The sequence below is a fragment of the Lepidochelys olivacea genome (genome assembly GCF_965140295.1).
Source record: "Lepidochelys olivacea isolate rLepOli2 genome assembly, chromosome: 5".
NCBI classification, from domain to species: Eukaryota; Metazoa; Chordata; order Testudines; family Cheloniidae; genus Lepidochelys; species Lepidochelys olivacea.
In genome coordinates, this window is record NC_140415.1 from 128,964,293 (window position 1) to 128,980,965 (window position 16,673).

The 16,673-nt window shown below is 43.0% G+C and overlaps 1 protein-coding gene across 10 annotated transcripts in view; it reads right to left on the minus strand.

The window, feature by feature from the left end:
* The window catches only part of PCGF3 (polycomb group ring finger 3), a 113,267-nt gene that overhangs the window by 70,483 nt on the left and 26,111 nt on the right, over positions 1-16,673 (minus strand). The window contains exons 1-2 of one of the 10 annotated variants that reach the window (XM_084628558.1): positions 9,403-9,538; positions 8,579-8,693 (exon numbers count right to left, since the gene is read on the minus strand). The exons of the other annotated variants lie outside the window; for them this stretch is intronic. The gene's annotated coding sequence lies outside the window, so the exon portion shown is untranslated. Of the gene's footprint in view, positions 1-8,578; positions 8,694-9,402; positions 9,539-16,673 lie in introns of those variants that run through there. 10 annotated transcript variants of the gene reach the window in all.

The following is a 16,673-nucleotide window of genomic DNA, read 5'->3' on the forward strand; positions in this document are numbered from 1 at the left end:
GAAAGATCAGTAGCAAACAGTTCACGGAGCACATTTTGATAGGAAATTTTTTCAGTCCAAAAATGTAGACCAGTTCTAATCACGAAACCACCATAAGCATTTATAAGGCCATACTGTCCTTTACACCCCTCTGCCAATGTGAAGGAGCCCTAAAATTTTTATACCTGTTTTATACTCCTGTGGGAATTCACAAAGACAATGGGAACAATTCACTAAGCAGCCAGAACAGAAGGGACAGGGCCTGCCCCATGCCTACCTCCTCAGAAACACCCAGAAGCCCTGCCCCTCCATGTTGACTGTGCTGCAATAGCGAGTGAGAGGGACAGTCTCTCTCTCTCTCGCACGACTCCCCCCACACATACACACCCCCAGGCAATGATTTACGCCTCTGCCGGCTGCTCCAGCACCCGAGCCAACCTGCCTGTGCTGCCAGGGAGGGGCACATAGAATCATGACCTCTCCCGCAGCTTCGCTTTGCTTTCCCATCAGAAGTCATTTTTCTACAGGGAAGCAAAGAAATCTGCAGGGAACATGAATTCTGCGTATGTGCAGAGACACAGAATTCCCCCAGGAATAGAATATCACTCAGAACAACTAGGTCCTACCTCTGTTTCTCTCATAGCCCTTTTACATGATGCTGGGCAATGCACTTTACCTTTGTTTCAGTTTCCCATCAGTAAAGTACTATGAAAATATATGTTAAGTGTCATAGTTTCAGGGCAAATGAACCTGTTTTCCCCTGGCATGTTCCAGCAAGGGCACTCACTTAAGGCTTCCAGCTCCCACCAGCCACTTCTCGTGGGTGCAGACTAGTGTCTCTCACCCTCCTGACCAGGGATTTTCAGACTGCACAACTCCCTGCCTTACACTGTGATATCCCCAGCAAGGCAGACTGCCTAAAACAGGCCAGCACCTGCGCTTTGCTTTCTCTCATAAGGCTATAACCACTGTATTGCCTACAGTTATAAATTACCACACAATTCCTTCCGAGTAAGCACATTTATTCTGAAGATAAAAGCATGAGAAAAACAAAAACAAAAAACCACCAGTAAGAGTTCCTACACACATACTAAAAATCTTACCAGAAGTGACCCCCAACCCCAGCCTAGGGCTCAGGTAGGTTTTAGTCCTTCAAAACCCACAGATGAGTCTTCCCCAAGGTTACGAGTTCATATTCAATTTAGATCCAGAACAAGAACAAAGGCTGGGCAAATCAGCTGTTTCTTTATAAAGCTTGGGCCTTTGAACTTGGCCTTCTGTAACAGATAATCCGCAGACAAAGACCCTCGTCTCAGGGCATAGATAGTAAAAGCTGGGGGTTTTTCATAACTGGAATTGGATAATTTCCATTATTCTCTCCCTAAAGATTCCCCAGGGAACCCACTTATTGTCCAAAATTCCATATTCATCTGAGACATTTTCAATACAGTCTTTTGAACTCTCAGGTCTTCCATCTGTTACATCTCCCCACTATCGATATTACATGCAATCCTGGCACACAATAATACATAAACTTAATACTATATGGTCTTTCAAGGAAATTGCAGGAAATTGCCCTATTGGTCACATTAAGAACTTTGAAAAATTGATCTCTGAGGCCTCAAGTTTGGCAACCAATTAGTAGGCACACAAGATTAGCAGAGATTTGCAAGTTTTGGTCTGAGGGCCTCAGTTCCCAGTATATGAAAGCCCTCCATATCTAGAAGTGTGCTGAGGGAATCCCATGAAAAAAACAGTGTACAACCACAGCGCTACCAATTCGTTTTATGACAAGTTGCATGATATTTGGTGTTTCTTAAAGCCCCAGATCCTGGAATCCTGCAACTACATGTAGGTTTTCAGCTCTCATTTAAAGTTTCTAGCTCTCAGGTTTGCAGAGAAAAGCTTGAACTCAAAACCCAAACGTAAATAAAAGCCCAAAACTTTTTTCACCCAATCTCATGATTTTTTCCAACACTTGGGATTGGCAATACTGCAATCATGTAGCTGAAGCCTATAATGCATAAGCAGGAAGCCAAATTATGTATAATCAAAATTATTTCAAACATTTAACTTTTTTGAGCTTGACTTTGCAAGCTTAAAAACTTTAACCTAGGTTTTCTGGAAATAAAAGATCTTGGTAACAAGTGAACCAAAGTTATTGTCAAGTAACAGCTTTTCCCAATGATGAAGTAAAAAAGTGTTTGGTTTATCAGTGACAGAGGAAGGCCGAAAGAGTAAATGGGAATCATAAAACACTAAGAACTCGACCCATTTACACGTGTGCTTAGGTACAACTAATACATTTTTTCATTTGATCTAGTGCAGTATTGAAGTTACAGCCTAGGGTAATAATGAACATTTACAAGAAAGGAAATATTAGGCTGCTTATATCTGAATTTGTGACAACCACGGAGTAAGCTGCAGAATCATGAAATTTGTGATAAGACCTTCCATCTGAGGCTCTCATAGCACCTTAAAAAGAAACCTGTTACATCACCCATGAGATAGGCTAGTATTACCCCTATTTTAAAGGTGATGCAGAGCAAATTGCTCAAGGCTACACACAAAACCTGAGGCAAATCCAGGAGCAAGAGCCATGTCTCCTGACTCCCTGTTCCATATCTTTAGTTCAAGACCATCTTTCCTTCTCATGCAATCAACTGTAGATTGACATACGAAGGCATACTATTGCGTACCTTTGACCTTCTCATCTGCACAATCCCCACTAAACCACTCAAAGCAGGACTACTTCTAACTCCAAATTTAGGAGGAATTTGCCAATAGTCCTTTTTCTTTGAAGAGTCTGCGATAAAAGAGATTTCTTTCACAAATATGGGGGGGGGGGGGAGAACAGCCTTAAAAATCACAGATAGGTTTCTCTGAAAAGCCTAAGGGAGTTTGGCACCCATTATCAAATGTAAATGGGATCTTGGTATTAAATCCCTTAGGCTCCTTTGAAAATCTCAGCCTTCAGAGATCACAGGTCTGATGTCCAAGATTTACATTATTCAATCCTGCATTACTGACCAATTTAAGATCTATTACCTCAACATCTAGAAACATTCATCACTGGAGACCTGAGCTTCATAGCTTTCCAGTTAAATACAGCACTAGACATCAGACCTTAGGACCATTCAATCTTGGATGGGAGGCAGAGAAAGGAGTATTTTAGGGGCAGGGGGAGGTGTCTTCTAAAGCTATTTAAAGTCTATACTATTACTAAGTTCGTCCTCCCTCTGCATGTATAGTTGTGTTCATAGTACTAGAGTCATCTGGCTCCTCAGGAAGAAGGATGTTAAGAGTATCTTTTAAAAAAAATAAAAATAAAAAACTCTACAAAACTTAAGTGAAGTGTGACTTCACAGTCTGATGGTTTAAAAGTTTCATAATCTTTTGGAATGACCATACTTCATTTCTGCCCATTTGATTCTGAAATTAGGTGGAACAAGCAGAAAGTCAAACAGAAGTTATTTCAGCTCCCTTCACCAAGGTAGTACGATTGTCATTTATTAGTGAGGTTGGCAACCTAAAATCTTGTTTTCTGCTACTCTGATATCCAAATAGGAGAAGCTGCCTTACGTGATTTCGCACTGAGCTCAGCAAGGTTGACCACCTCCTCATTCTAATGAGGACCTCACCAGAGTTATTCATGCCTTTGTCACCTTCAGACTGAATCACAACAATTGGCTTTTGTGGATACAGAGCCAATGTAGTTTTTATACATTTTCACAAAATGCACACTTAAATCTTAGAAATATATTTCAGCTTGCCAATGTGTTATAAACATGTGGCTTGTGATTTTCAAGAACCATATATTTATGTTTGTGGGTTATAACTTGACACACACGACTATAATATTTGCTGTCCAAAGTGCAATGTCAATTCTACCACACGTGCAAACTGGCTATGTCAAGTTAACTCAAATACCCCCAACTTTCCAAAGCAGAGTTAGAAACCACTTCTGAAGTTATGTTACTTTCCACAAGTGATGTCAGCAGCTTTTCACAGTTTAACTGGTCAGAGCATAGCTAGCTCTTTGTAAATAAATTTATACTGTCAGTATAAAATGGAGTCAAACACACTTGCTTTTACAAGTTGCTTATTAGTACATAACTCCTTCACTGAAAGACAAGTTACTCAGTCTTACCACTTGTCAAGGTTGCTTCCCCACTCTGAGCTCTAGGGTACAGATGTGGGGACCTGCATGAAAGACCCCCTAAGCTTATTCTTACCAGCTTAGGTTAAAAGCTGCCACCACCAAAGTGTTACACAAAGGACAGGGGAAGTGCCCACTTGGAAAAGTCTTCCCCCCCCCCGCCCCGCCCCGCCAAAAAAATATCCCCCCAAGAACTACATAGAATACATCAGGGTTGGAAGGGACCCCAGAAGGTCATCTAGTCCAACCCCCTCCTCAAAGCAGGACCAATTCCCAGTTAAATCATCCCAGCCAGGGCTTTCTCAAGCCTGACCTTAAAAACCTCTAAGGAAGGAGATTCTACCACCTCCCTAGGTAACGCATTCCAGTGTTTCACCACCCTCTTAGTGAAAAAGTTTTTCCTAATATCCAATCTAAACCTCCCCCACTGCAACTTGAGACCGTTACTCCTCGTTCTGTCATCTGCTACCATTGAGAACAGTCTAGAGCCATCCTCTTTGGAACCCCCTTTCAGGTAGTTGAAAGCAGCTATCAAATCCCCCCTCATTCTTCTCTTCTGCAGGCTAAACAATCCCAGCTCCCTCAGCCTCTCCTCATAAGTCATGTGTTCCAGACCCCGAATCATTTTTGTTGCCCTTCACTGGACTCTCTCCAATTTATCCACATCCTTCTTGAAGTGTGGGGCCCAAAACTGGACACAGTACTCCAGATGAGGCCTCACCAATGTCGAATAGAGGGGAACGATCACGTCCCTCGATCTGCTCGCTATGCCCCTATTTATACATCCCAAAATGCCATTGGCCTTCTTGGCAACAAGGGCACACTGCTGACTCATATCTAGTTTCTCGTCCACTGTCACCCCTTGGTCCTTTTCCGCAGAACTGCTGCCTAGCCATTCGGTCCCTAGTCTGTAGCTATGCATTGGGTTCTTCCGTCCTAAGTGCAGGACCCTGCACTTATCCTTATTGAACCTCATCAGATTTCTTTTGGCCCAATCCTCCAATTTGTCTAGGTCCTTCTGTATCCTATCCCTCCCCTCCAGCGTACCTACCACTCCTCCCAGTTTAGTATCATCCACAAATTTGCTGAGAGTGCAATCCACACCATCCTCCAGATCATTTATGAAGATATTGAACAAAACCGGCCCCAGGACCGACCCTTGGGGCACTCACTTGATACCGGCTGCCAACTAGACATGGAGCCATTGATCACTACCCGTTGAGCCCGACAATCTAGCCAGCTTTCTACCCACCTTATAGTGCATTCATCCAGCCCATACTTCCTTAACTTGCTGACAAGAATACTGTGGGAGACCGTGTCAAAAGCTTTGCTAAAGTCAAGAAACAATACATCCACTGCTTTCCCTTCATCCACAGAACCAGTAATCTCATCATAAAAGGCAATTAGATTAGTCAGGCATGACCTTCCCTTGGTGAATCCATGCTGGCTGTTCCTGATCACTTTCCTCTCATGCAAGTGCATCAGGATTGATTCTTTGAGGACCTGCTCCATGATTTTTCCAGGGACTGAGGTGAGGCTGACTGGCCTGTAGTTCCCAGGATCCTCCTTCTTCCCTTTTTTAAAGATTGGCACTACATTAGCCTTTTTCCAGTCATCCGGGACTTCCCCCATTCGCCACGAGTTTTCAAAGATAATGGCAATGGCTCTGCAATCACAGCCGCCAATTCCTTCAGCACTCTCGGATGCAACTCGTCCGGCCCCATGGACTTGTGCACGTCCAGCTTTTCTAAATAGTCCCTAACCACCTCTATCTCCACAGAGGGCTGGCCATCTCTTCCCCATTTTGTGATGCCCAGCGCAGCAGTCTGGGAGCTGACCTTGTTAGTGAAAACAGAGGCAAAAAAAGCATTGAGTACATTAGCTTTTTCCACATCCTCTGTCACTAGGTTGCCTCCCTCATTCAGTAAGGGGCCCACACTTTCCTTGGCTTTCTTCTTGTTGCCAACATACCTGAAGAAACCCTTCTTGTTACTCTTGACATCTCTCGCTAGCTGCAGCTCCAGGTGAGATTTGGCCCTCCTGATTTCATTCCTACATACCCGAGAAATATTTTTATACTCTTCCCTGGTCATATGTCCAACCTTCCACTTCTTGTAAGCTTCTTTTTTATGTTTAAGATCCGCTAGGATTTCACCATTAAGCCAAGCTGGTCGCCTGCCATATTTACTATTCTTTCGACTCATTGGGATGGTTTGTCCCTGTAACCTCAACAGGGATTCCTTGAAATACAGCCAGCTCTCCTGGACTCCTTTCCCCTTCAAGTTAGTCCCCCAGGGGATCCTGGCCATCCGTTCCCTGAGGGAGTCGAAGTCTGCTTTCCTGAAGTCCAGGGTCCGTATCCTGCTGCTTACCTTTCTTCCCTGCGTCAGGATCCTGAACTCAACCAACTCATGGTCACTGCCTCCCAGATTCCCATCCACTTTTGCTTCCCCTACTAATTCTACCCGGTTTGTGAGCAGCAGGTCAAGAAAAGCGCCCCCCCTAGTTGGCTCCTCTAGCACTTGCGCCAGGAAATTGTCCCCTACGCTTTCCAAAAACTTCCTGGATTGTCTATGCACCGCTGTATTGCTCTCCCAGCAGGTATCAGGAAAATTAAAGTCACCCATGAGAATCAGGGCATGCGATCTAGTAGCTTCTGTGAGCTGCCGGAAGAAAGCCTCATCTACCTCATCCCCCTGGTCCGGTGGTCTATAGCAGACTCCCACCACTACATCACTCTTGTTGCACACACTTCTAAACTTAATCCAGAGACACTCAGGTTTTTCTACAGTTTCGTACCAGAGCTCTGAGCAGTCATACTGCTCCCTTACATACAGTGCTACTCCCCCACCTTTTCTGCCCTGCCTCCTCCAAATTATTAAGAATAGTTTGCAGCGCACCATTACCCTTTACATACAAAAAGGTATCCCCAGATAAGTTATTCAGTAAATCAGGAAGTGCAATCCACACCCCTCTTACAAGCTTTGAAGAACAGTAACACCTTCAAAAATTTATACTCTAAAGAAAATAACGATACATTTTGAGAACAAAGACCAGAATTAGAACAGTTTTACTGTTCACAGGGCTCATGAGGATGGAATCATAGTCCGATCATACATGACACTAATACAATAAGCTCTGCATGGTACGATAGCAAGGCTTCCTGCAGGGGACCCCAAAGGGCCTGATACACTCTGTCACAGCCCCTTAGTTGTGTCTTTTCTAAACTCAACAGTGCCACGTTTTTTAATCTCTCTTCATATGGAAGCTGTTCCATACCCCTAATCATTTTTGTTGCCTTTCTCTGTACCTTTTCCATTTCTAATTTATTTTCTGAGATGGCAGACCAAAACTGCATGCGGTATCCAAGGTGTGAGCAGATGTATATAGTGGCATTATGATATTTACGGTCTTATTACCTATCCCTTTTCCTAAGGTTCCTAACATTGTTAGCTTTTGTGACTGCTGCTTCACATTGAGCAGATGTTTTCAGATAACTATTCATGATGACTTCAAGATCTTTTCTTGAGTGCTAACAGCTAATTTAGACCCATAATTTAATGCCTCAAACCTTTCTAAACCTGTAGTAATCCTATCCAAATAAAGAACTGTTACAGGTGCAACCTTTTTTTTTTTTTTTTTTTTTAAAAAAACAATCCCATTGTATTCTTCTCTGAATACAGTCTAGCTCATTAATAAGTGATCAAAATCACTGCTGGAGGCATCAGGCTTTTGGGGAGAAAAGCTATTCATTTTCATGGGCTATCCCAAATTAGGTATACTAGCAAAAGTTACAGAAAGAATTTGTAATATACGAAGAGAAAATGTTACAATGGATTTTTTTGTTGGGAATTAAAAGCCACAAATTACCAGTCATTAAAAAGGCACTTGGATTCAATTTAGATCACACTCTTGTGTAAAAACATGTATTAAAAGGAGATGAAGATTCTTAACTTCCAGTTATTAAAGAATTGTTTAAAGAACCCTTATACTATTATGTCATGAAGGACAAAGTCCCTTCAAAATCATCAAGATGTCAACGGAAGGCAATGCTGTGGTGAGACACCAACCACCACTAGCTGCTAAAAGCAGAGCGGTGCTGGAATTTAATTGATTGCACCTATTTTATTTGTAACTTCTCATTTTTACTGGGATGTTAAAAGTTTTATTAAAGAAAGCCTGAATTAGAGCATTACAGTCATTCAACGGAAAATCTGAATATCTGTATATTTGTGTCACCAAAAGTCTCAAACAATGATCAACATCTTCACGTTCCTTGATCTTTCTGACCCAGGGACAACTGTCTCCTATTAATTGGCAAATCAGAAGGTGAAAAAGGTCATTCTGCTGAAATGCTCCATAAAAATCCTTGTAACTGCAAGAAAATCCCCCCCAATCCCTTCCTAGGCTTAATATTTAGACATTTGAGTCAAGGGATACCTTCATTCAGACTTGCATGAAGTGAAGTCATCCAAGAGCCTTACAGAGTTCAATGCAAAATGAGCCTTCCATAAACTCCTCTGGTCAGCAGCTCTTGAAACCCACAGGATGGTGCCTGCAACAACATACAGAAGTACTATGCTCTCATCTTGCCACCTACTCTCCCCAGTATTTTGGTCTTTCAGAGATAAACTGAAGCAGCCATGAGAATACAGATTGTACAGTTTGTTGACCTCATTTAACATCTTATATCTGGGGGCTTGGAAAGCTGCAGTTCCGGTTTCTGTGATTTAACTATCCTGGTCCTCCAACAACATTGTCAAACTCCAACAAAAAAGAAAGGTTAGAACCTGCTATTCTGCTTTGTTTACTTACACAGCTTTTTTTAAAACCCAAGATTATCTTTAATCATGAAAGTATTAACAGGCCCCCAATAATTGATTTTCAGTTATTCTTTAAGCATTCTCTATATTTAAGTCTTCTACAGTTTCATACATGCGTTCAACTTGGGACCATGAAACAAATTTTGAAAGATTAGCCTTTAACTTTCCTAAACTTTAAAGAACTATGTAGCTGAAGAGGCAAAACAGATTAATTGTTAGATTGTAAGCACTGATGCAGGAATTCTCTTACTATATGAATGCACAGCTTTTAACAATGGGACTTTCTTCTCAACTGGGGCTTCTGGTACTGCTGCAGATATAGCCAAAACAGAATTACAGAATGTGCATCTAAATGTGGTATTGCACCCAAGATACAAAACTTTCTCTTTGTCCAGCAGAAATTCAGCTTTTCAGAGACAATAGGCAAATTGATCTGTTGACCTGTAAGTTTCCTGTCTTCATGTAATTAGATCCAGAGATGCGTTACAATGAGTACTTCAGTCTGTTTGCAGCTCAGGGGCGGAACCAGACCTGTCAGCCACTGGAAGCAGAAGAATGTCCCACACTCCAAAGCTGCCTCCAGTTGCCATCTACCACCTCTCTTCTCCACCTTAAAAGGTTGAACAAACATTGCAAACAGCTTAGATTCATCAGCAGAAAACTAATCACTTGCTTTACTTGGCTTCCGAGTAAGAAGTTTGAAAATGTATCCAGAGTAACAATTCTTCATATGAGGACTTTCTACTTTGCTGATACAGAAGGATTTTGCATTCCTAGCAAAGGAGACTATAAAATTCAGTGAGTAACAGACATCTTTCAGCCTATGCATAGTCTCTAATTTCCAATTAAATTTGACTTCTAAACTTTATTACATGAAAGCATTTAAACACTGCCCATAAATTCAGAAATCAAGCTATTTATTAAACATTACCAAGTCTGCAGAGATACCATATGCTTAGAAACTATGACATAGCTACAGGTTAATCTAGATAGAGTAGAAGTTTATATTCTTAATTTACTTTGTCACTGTCATAACATTAGTGTTAAGAGAATTCCCCTTTGTAAACTAAGAAAAAGTTTCACAGTAACAGTTTCCAAGAAATCATGAATGTCAATGTGAACATAAGACGTTTCAAATCAATTTAAACACCTTCAGTTGAAAACATATGGGTTTTACCTTCAGATAAGTGTACAACAGGTTACCATCTGAAGTTACTATTTATTCCACATATAGCAAGAAAGTGTTATCATTATTAGTCAAATCAGAACACATAAGAGCACACACAGCACTGAGCAGTCTAGTATGAAATGTAACTTTCACTAATCTGTTGGGCTTGCCTTGTTTCAAAACAGATATAGTTAAAGCAGAACCACCAGCTAGGCCCGGTCTACACAAATTTTGTCAGCATAACCCATGTATGTTAGCATGGAACAGGGGAGGAGCACACCCACATTTGTGACCAGCCTAGCCATGCAAGTAAAAGATCTAGTGTAGATGCAGGCAAAGAGTTATTTTGCAGGAATAGCTGATTTTATTCAGAGAGCTAGTATAAGCTACCCTCTTGTCAATATAAACTCCATCTCCCCTGGGAGATTTTGCTGGACCTAGCTACTATTGCTCGCAGAGGTGGTGTTCCTACAGTGACTGAAAAACCCTTTACAATTTAAAGGGTAGCTGCTTCTACACTATGAGCTTATACTGGCATAGTTATGGCACCATAGCTATGCTGCTGTAGTTCCATGGTGCAGACATGGCCTAAACTATAAACCACACTTACACCCACTGCATTAAGTAAGTTGTTTTAATTCACATAATTGGTGGTTTACCTCATATTAGCATCCTAGTATAAACAGTGCAACTTGTAGTTTTCACACATTAGCAGGTCAAAAACTGTAGGATGCCGCTTGTATTTATCTAGGTCTGCTAATATATGTAAAAATTACAAGCTGCCTTGTCCACGCTAGGATTTTACCAGGTATTCATTACCATGAGATTGATCCATCTTTTTCCTAATGAAAAGTCACAGGTTATACTTACACTAGATGACTTTGGCAATCAATTAATTCAAGGAAAGTAAACTGCCTAGTGTAGACAAGTCCCAAGCATAGTACACTTCTAGTGATATGTCAGGGAAATAACGTAACTACTTCTAGTTAATGACATTTGGTATAATGTTCTATAGCACTATATATTTAGTGCAGTGGATTTCTCAAGTTAATTTCTGTAGAAAATAGTAATAAGTAGTGTAAAATTTTGGTAAAGTGGGTTAAAAAAAACTTAATAGCCTTGTTTTCTGAAATCTTTTCTTCTCCCTGCTCTTCAAAACACCAAAAAAAAAAGCAAGGTCTCCCTCTGCCTCTCATTACTGATCTCACATCAAGAGGGAAAACCGAGAGCACAGCCTTTCAATGGGTTGACCAATCAGGAAGCAGCCAACAGTTGCCTCCTGGGGATGAAGAATCTACAGTCACAGTCTCTTGCACCATCAAACATTCTGGCCTACAAAGGGTGTCAAAAGAAAATTAAATGGGTAGCTAATACAAAGACTTGAGCACAGATGTTGCACTCAGAGCTGCTTGCCCTACATAGGTGGTGGGCAACTATACTGTACATTAGCTATACAGCCCAAATATTTGAGAATCCAAACTCCACACAAACTAATAGGCAACAAACCCTCCTTGGCAGACACGTTTTGGTAGCTCCCTGATGACTTAACTGTCACATACAAAGGTGGGCAATGCACACAGAAATGTGTGAACAAGGACAAGTTGTAAATTTTCAAGAGGGTCTGAAACTGTACTTACAAGTAAGTACAGTTTCAGACCCTCTTGAAAATATGGCTTACACATTCTAGTTTCACTTCAAGCATGACCCTAAGCATAGCTTCTTTTACTAGTTTATCTCTGAGATGTCCAGGTCAGGGAGAACCACTGCAAAGTCTGCTTTCGAGAGAAATGTCACAGCTTTCCAACCAGCCGTAGATCATAAGGCACTACAATCCATAAAACCTAGGAACAGAGACAGATATCTGAACTCTAAGGTTGTAAACCATTTTGGCAGAAGGTGAAGATGGGCCAACAAACTAGAAAATCCCTTCATGCCCTGCTTCAGTTCACTTCGATCCAGAGCTCAGATGCTAGAGGACTAATAAAGCCTGCAGAATCTTGGTTTGAAAGATTCTATGTTTTTATACAAAGCTTAGCACAATGGGGTCCAGATTCAGGCTTCTAGGCATTACCAGAATACAAATCAAGGGTATCTACAGCTAAGTATCAGCATATTGAGGACACTGCAGCCCAGAAAATCATATTTCTCTCACGCATACATTGAGCAAAAGAGGATGCTGTGGAATCCAAACACTACCCTCAAAACTTTTGGGAGATAAGCAGCAAACCCAGTTGGGTCGTGTAGGAGAGAACAGAGCAGCACCCAACAAGCAAATTAAGAGGACCTTGTGGTTAAGGGTATAGAGCAGGGGTCGGCAACCTCTGGCATGCGTGCCAAAGACGGCACATGAGCCGATTTTTAATGGCACGCTGTTGCCTACCGGGTCCCAGCTGCCAGCCCCGCTCAGCCCTCTGCCCCCCCCCCCCCCCCAGCCTGCTCTTCTTCACCCCCTACTCCCCTGCGGGGGCAGGGTGAAGAAGCTTGGTCCTGCCGGCTACTGTTGCAGGGCAGAAAAGGTCCCCCCGACCCCGACTTTTCCCCAAGAGTGCTGGGTCCCGGCCACTCCTCCTCTCCCTCCCTGCCGTGGATCAGCTGATGACACTTGCGAGAGAGGGGGAGAAGCAGAGCTGCAGCGCACTTGCTGCTCTGGGGAGGAGGCGGAGAAGGGGCGGGGGGTGGAATCAGGGCATATCCCCTCCAGCCCCCTGCCATGAGCCGCTCTGGACAGGGGGCTGGGAGCACCCCCAGGACCCTAGCCCATGCCCCCAACCCCCTCCCACACACACACACACACACACACACACACACCCCTAGCCCTCTGCCCTGACCCCTGCACCCCCACACACCCCAGCCTCCTGCCCTGACCCCCACGACCCCAGCCCTGACTCGAGCACCCCTCACACACACCCAGCCCCCTGCCCTGACCCCTGCACCCCTCACACACCCCAGCCTCCTCCCACAACCCCAGCACCCCCCACACATACCCAGCTCCTCCCACACCCTGACTCCTGCACCCCTCACACGCCCCCAGCCCTGACTCCTGCACCCCCTCACACATACTCAGTCCCCCCACACCCTATGCCCTGACTCTTGCAGCCCCCCACATTCCCACCCTGAGCACCAAACAGGAGCTCCTGCACCCCCCCACACACTTCCCTCGCACCAAATGGGAGCTGCCTTGGTAAGCACTCCACACCCAAAACTCCTGCCCCAACCCTGAGCCCCCTCCCTCATTCTAGCTCCTGGCCAGACCCTACACCCCAACCCCCAGCCTGATCCTTCACCCCCAGCTCTGTGCTCAGTGCACTCCCACCCTCAGCTCAGTGCAGAGAGGAAGAGAATGGGCTAGAACCAGGGAGAAGCTAGGTATCCGCTCTATGTGGGCAGGGCCGGGATCCCAGAGCGGGCTGAGCGGGGCCAGCAGCCAGGATCCTGGCTGGCAGGAGCCGGTGGATGGAACCCCAGACTGGCAGCGGGCTGCCGGCCCCGCTCAGCCCACTGCCGGTCGGGGATTCTGGCTGCTGGCCCCTTGCCAGCCGGGGTCCTGGCCACAGGCCCCGCTCAGCCTCCTGCCGGCCTAAGTGAACAGACCCCCAGGCTCGCAACAGGCTGAGCAGGCCGGCAGCATAAGATCAGCATTTTAAATTTAATTTTAAATGAAGCTTCTTAAACATTTTGAAAACCTTGTTTACTTCACATATGACAATATTTTAGTTATATAATATATAGACTTATAGAGAGAGACCTTCTAAAAAATGTTAAAATGTATTACTGGCAGGCGAAACCTTAAATTAAAGTGAACAAATGAAGACTCGGCACACCACTTCTGAAAGGCTGCCAACCCTGGTATAGAGAATTGCTGGCAGGCACAGTACAATCAGCATGAACCCCTCTACTTCACTATCAGAGGGGTAGCTGTGTTAGTCTGGATCTGTAAAAGCGTCAAAGAGTCCTGTAGCACCTTATAGACTAACAGACGTATTGGAGCATAAGCTTATGCTCCAATACGTCTGTTAGTCTATAAGGTGCTAAAGGACTCTTTGAAGCTTCTACTTCACTAGAAGTTCAATCAACAACGATATTAGGCTGTATTCCATATCAAAGTCTGAACACAAACTGACAAAGATTAAGAAAAATCTGACAAATCTTTGAATTGCTGAGTTGGCCCAATACCACCTTCTCAATAGCTTTATGTAAAATCTACAGGGAGCTTAGAGACCATAGTAATTAGCGAGGTTATTAAATTCCCAAAATGTTTATTTCAGCAATAGCTTAAACACAATTAAAACATGACTGTACATTGCCTTTATGAACGGATGTATTAACAGTTCACATCACCAATGGATTGATCTCATTTTAGCTATGAAGGTCATAGATTCAATCTACCAATATTTCCCTAAAGTTCCCAAATACACCAAAAGCCCCAGTAAGTGCAACTGGGTAAAATCAAACCAATGGATTTTACTTCTCACTGAAGTCAAAACAGCCCATATCTGTTGAACTTCACCTGTTAAATCTGGCAATGCCTTACCAGTGGAACAGGTTTGAAAAACACTTGTTTCTTCCCTCCTCCCATCCCCCGCTTCCCAGATCTGTTACAGCCTTACAGAATTCATGTGTTTAGTAGTCTACACACATTTGTCTGTCCTCTGTATCAAGGCAGGGGGGAAAACATTCTACTCCCTTAAAAAGAGATAACTTGAGTTTTGTAAAGCTACTAAAAAAAATTCACCTCCAAATCTTCACTCACTAGAAAAACAGCCAGCATAGACTAAAGATGAAGTTTTCAGTACCGAGTACCTACAGTTAAACACTCAAATTAAAAAAAGCCTTATTTTCAGAGGTACTATGCACACAGATCCCACTGACCAATAAAAAAAAAAATGGACCTAAGTAAAGCCCTTTGAGTTTACTTGGGACAGTAATCTTACCTGGGAATCTAATAATCAGTTTCTAGACAATAAATATTACTTCACCTTCACTTTTGTAGGCGTTAGATGTGCATTACTGCAGTTATTTAAGATTTCTCATTAATATACTCATTCATTAACTGTTGGGTCGTCGCCCTCACAGTTATAGGAGTATGATAGAATTCTAATTATGTAGTAGTAGAAATAGACAGACAAAAGAGTATATAGGTATTGTAAAAAGGTATGAACATCAGTTCCATGCTGTTGAATTTCACTCTGTAACAAATGCAAGGCCAAAGTACTAATTATTTCAGGCTGGTAAGGGACAGAGTCTGTGCTGGAAAGTGATAAGAATTTTGAGAAAACAATGCTGTTCTTTAAAACAACACTCTGATGCTCTTCCCCAGCGGGGCCCCTTGTCATGCCTATGTAAATCTTGGTATCCAAAGAGGGAAAAATAGATAGTGGGATAAAACTTGTTAAACAAATCAAGAGTCGTAAATTGTGTTGTTAAGTAAAAGAATGAATGATGAGTGCATGGAATTGAGAGTCTGAAGCAGGGAAATAATTGGTTAGTAAATGGTGCCAGCCTAATCCTAAGAATTTCAACCTTGGTATCGATGGGCTGAAGAATATACAAAGTAGTGGAGATAACCGGATGACCCACGGAGTGCAAACCGGAATCCACCCAAAACCCATCAAGGAAGAACAAGAAGATAACAACTAGCCATCATGGAGCCGTCATGGATGTACCACCTGCTGATTGATGGTAATCTCAATTGTAAATTCAGCATGATGAAGCAACTTCCATAGACTTGTATTGAATCAGAGACCTATAAAACTTGGGTCCAGGGACTGTGTTCTTTGAGTCTGGTTCTTCGACCACCCTCCAGGAGCATCTGACGCGCATCTGACAACAACTCGGCTCCACTCTCATGTCCAGGCCACCTGGCCAGTGACTTGGCACGAGCAACGACTAGACTGGTAACTATAACAACCTTTTTGTAGAACCTGCGTGTGAATGTCTGTGTGTGTGAATGGATCTATATAGAAATTGCATATAGGAATATTTTGTTGTATTTACAATAAACGTGGCAATTTGCCTTGTCCCTCTTACAAGATCCTGTTGGTATCATTTTTATTAGTGCAATATTAACTACAAAAGTAAATAGCACCAAAAGACAACATTTGAAGTATCAGTTCAGTGTACATAATCTGCTTTGAGGGAATAACCTGCAATACTGCAGTCAGATTTCAATTACAATTCTAATAATAGAATCCTAGAATATCAGGGTTGGAAGGGACCTCAGGAGGTCATCTAGTCCAACCCCCTGCTCAAAGCAGGACCAGTCCTGAACTAAATCATCCCAGCCAGGGCTTTGTCAAGCCTGACCTTAAAAACTTCTAAGGAAAGAGATTCCACCACCTCCGTAGGTAACGCATTCCAGTGTTTCACCACTCTCCTAGTGAAAAAGTTTTTCCTATTATCTAACCTAAACCTCCCCCACTGCAACTTGAGACCATTACTCCTTGTTCTGTCATCTGCTACCACTGAGAACAGTCTAGATCCATCCTCTTTGGAATCCCCTTTCAGGTAGTTGAAAGCAGCTATCAAATCCCCCCTCATTCTTCTC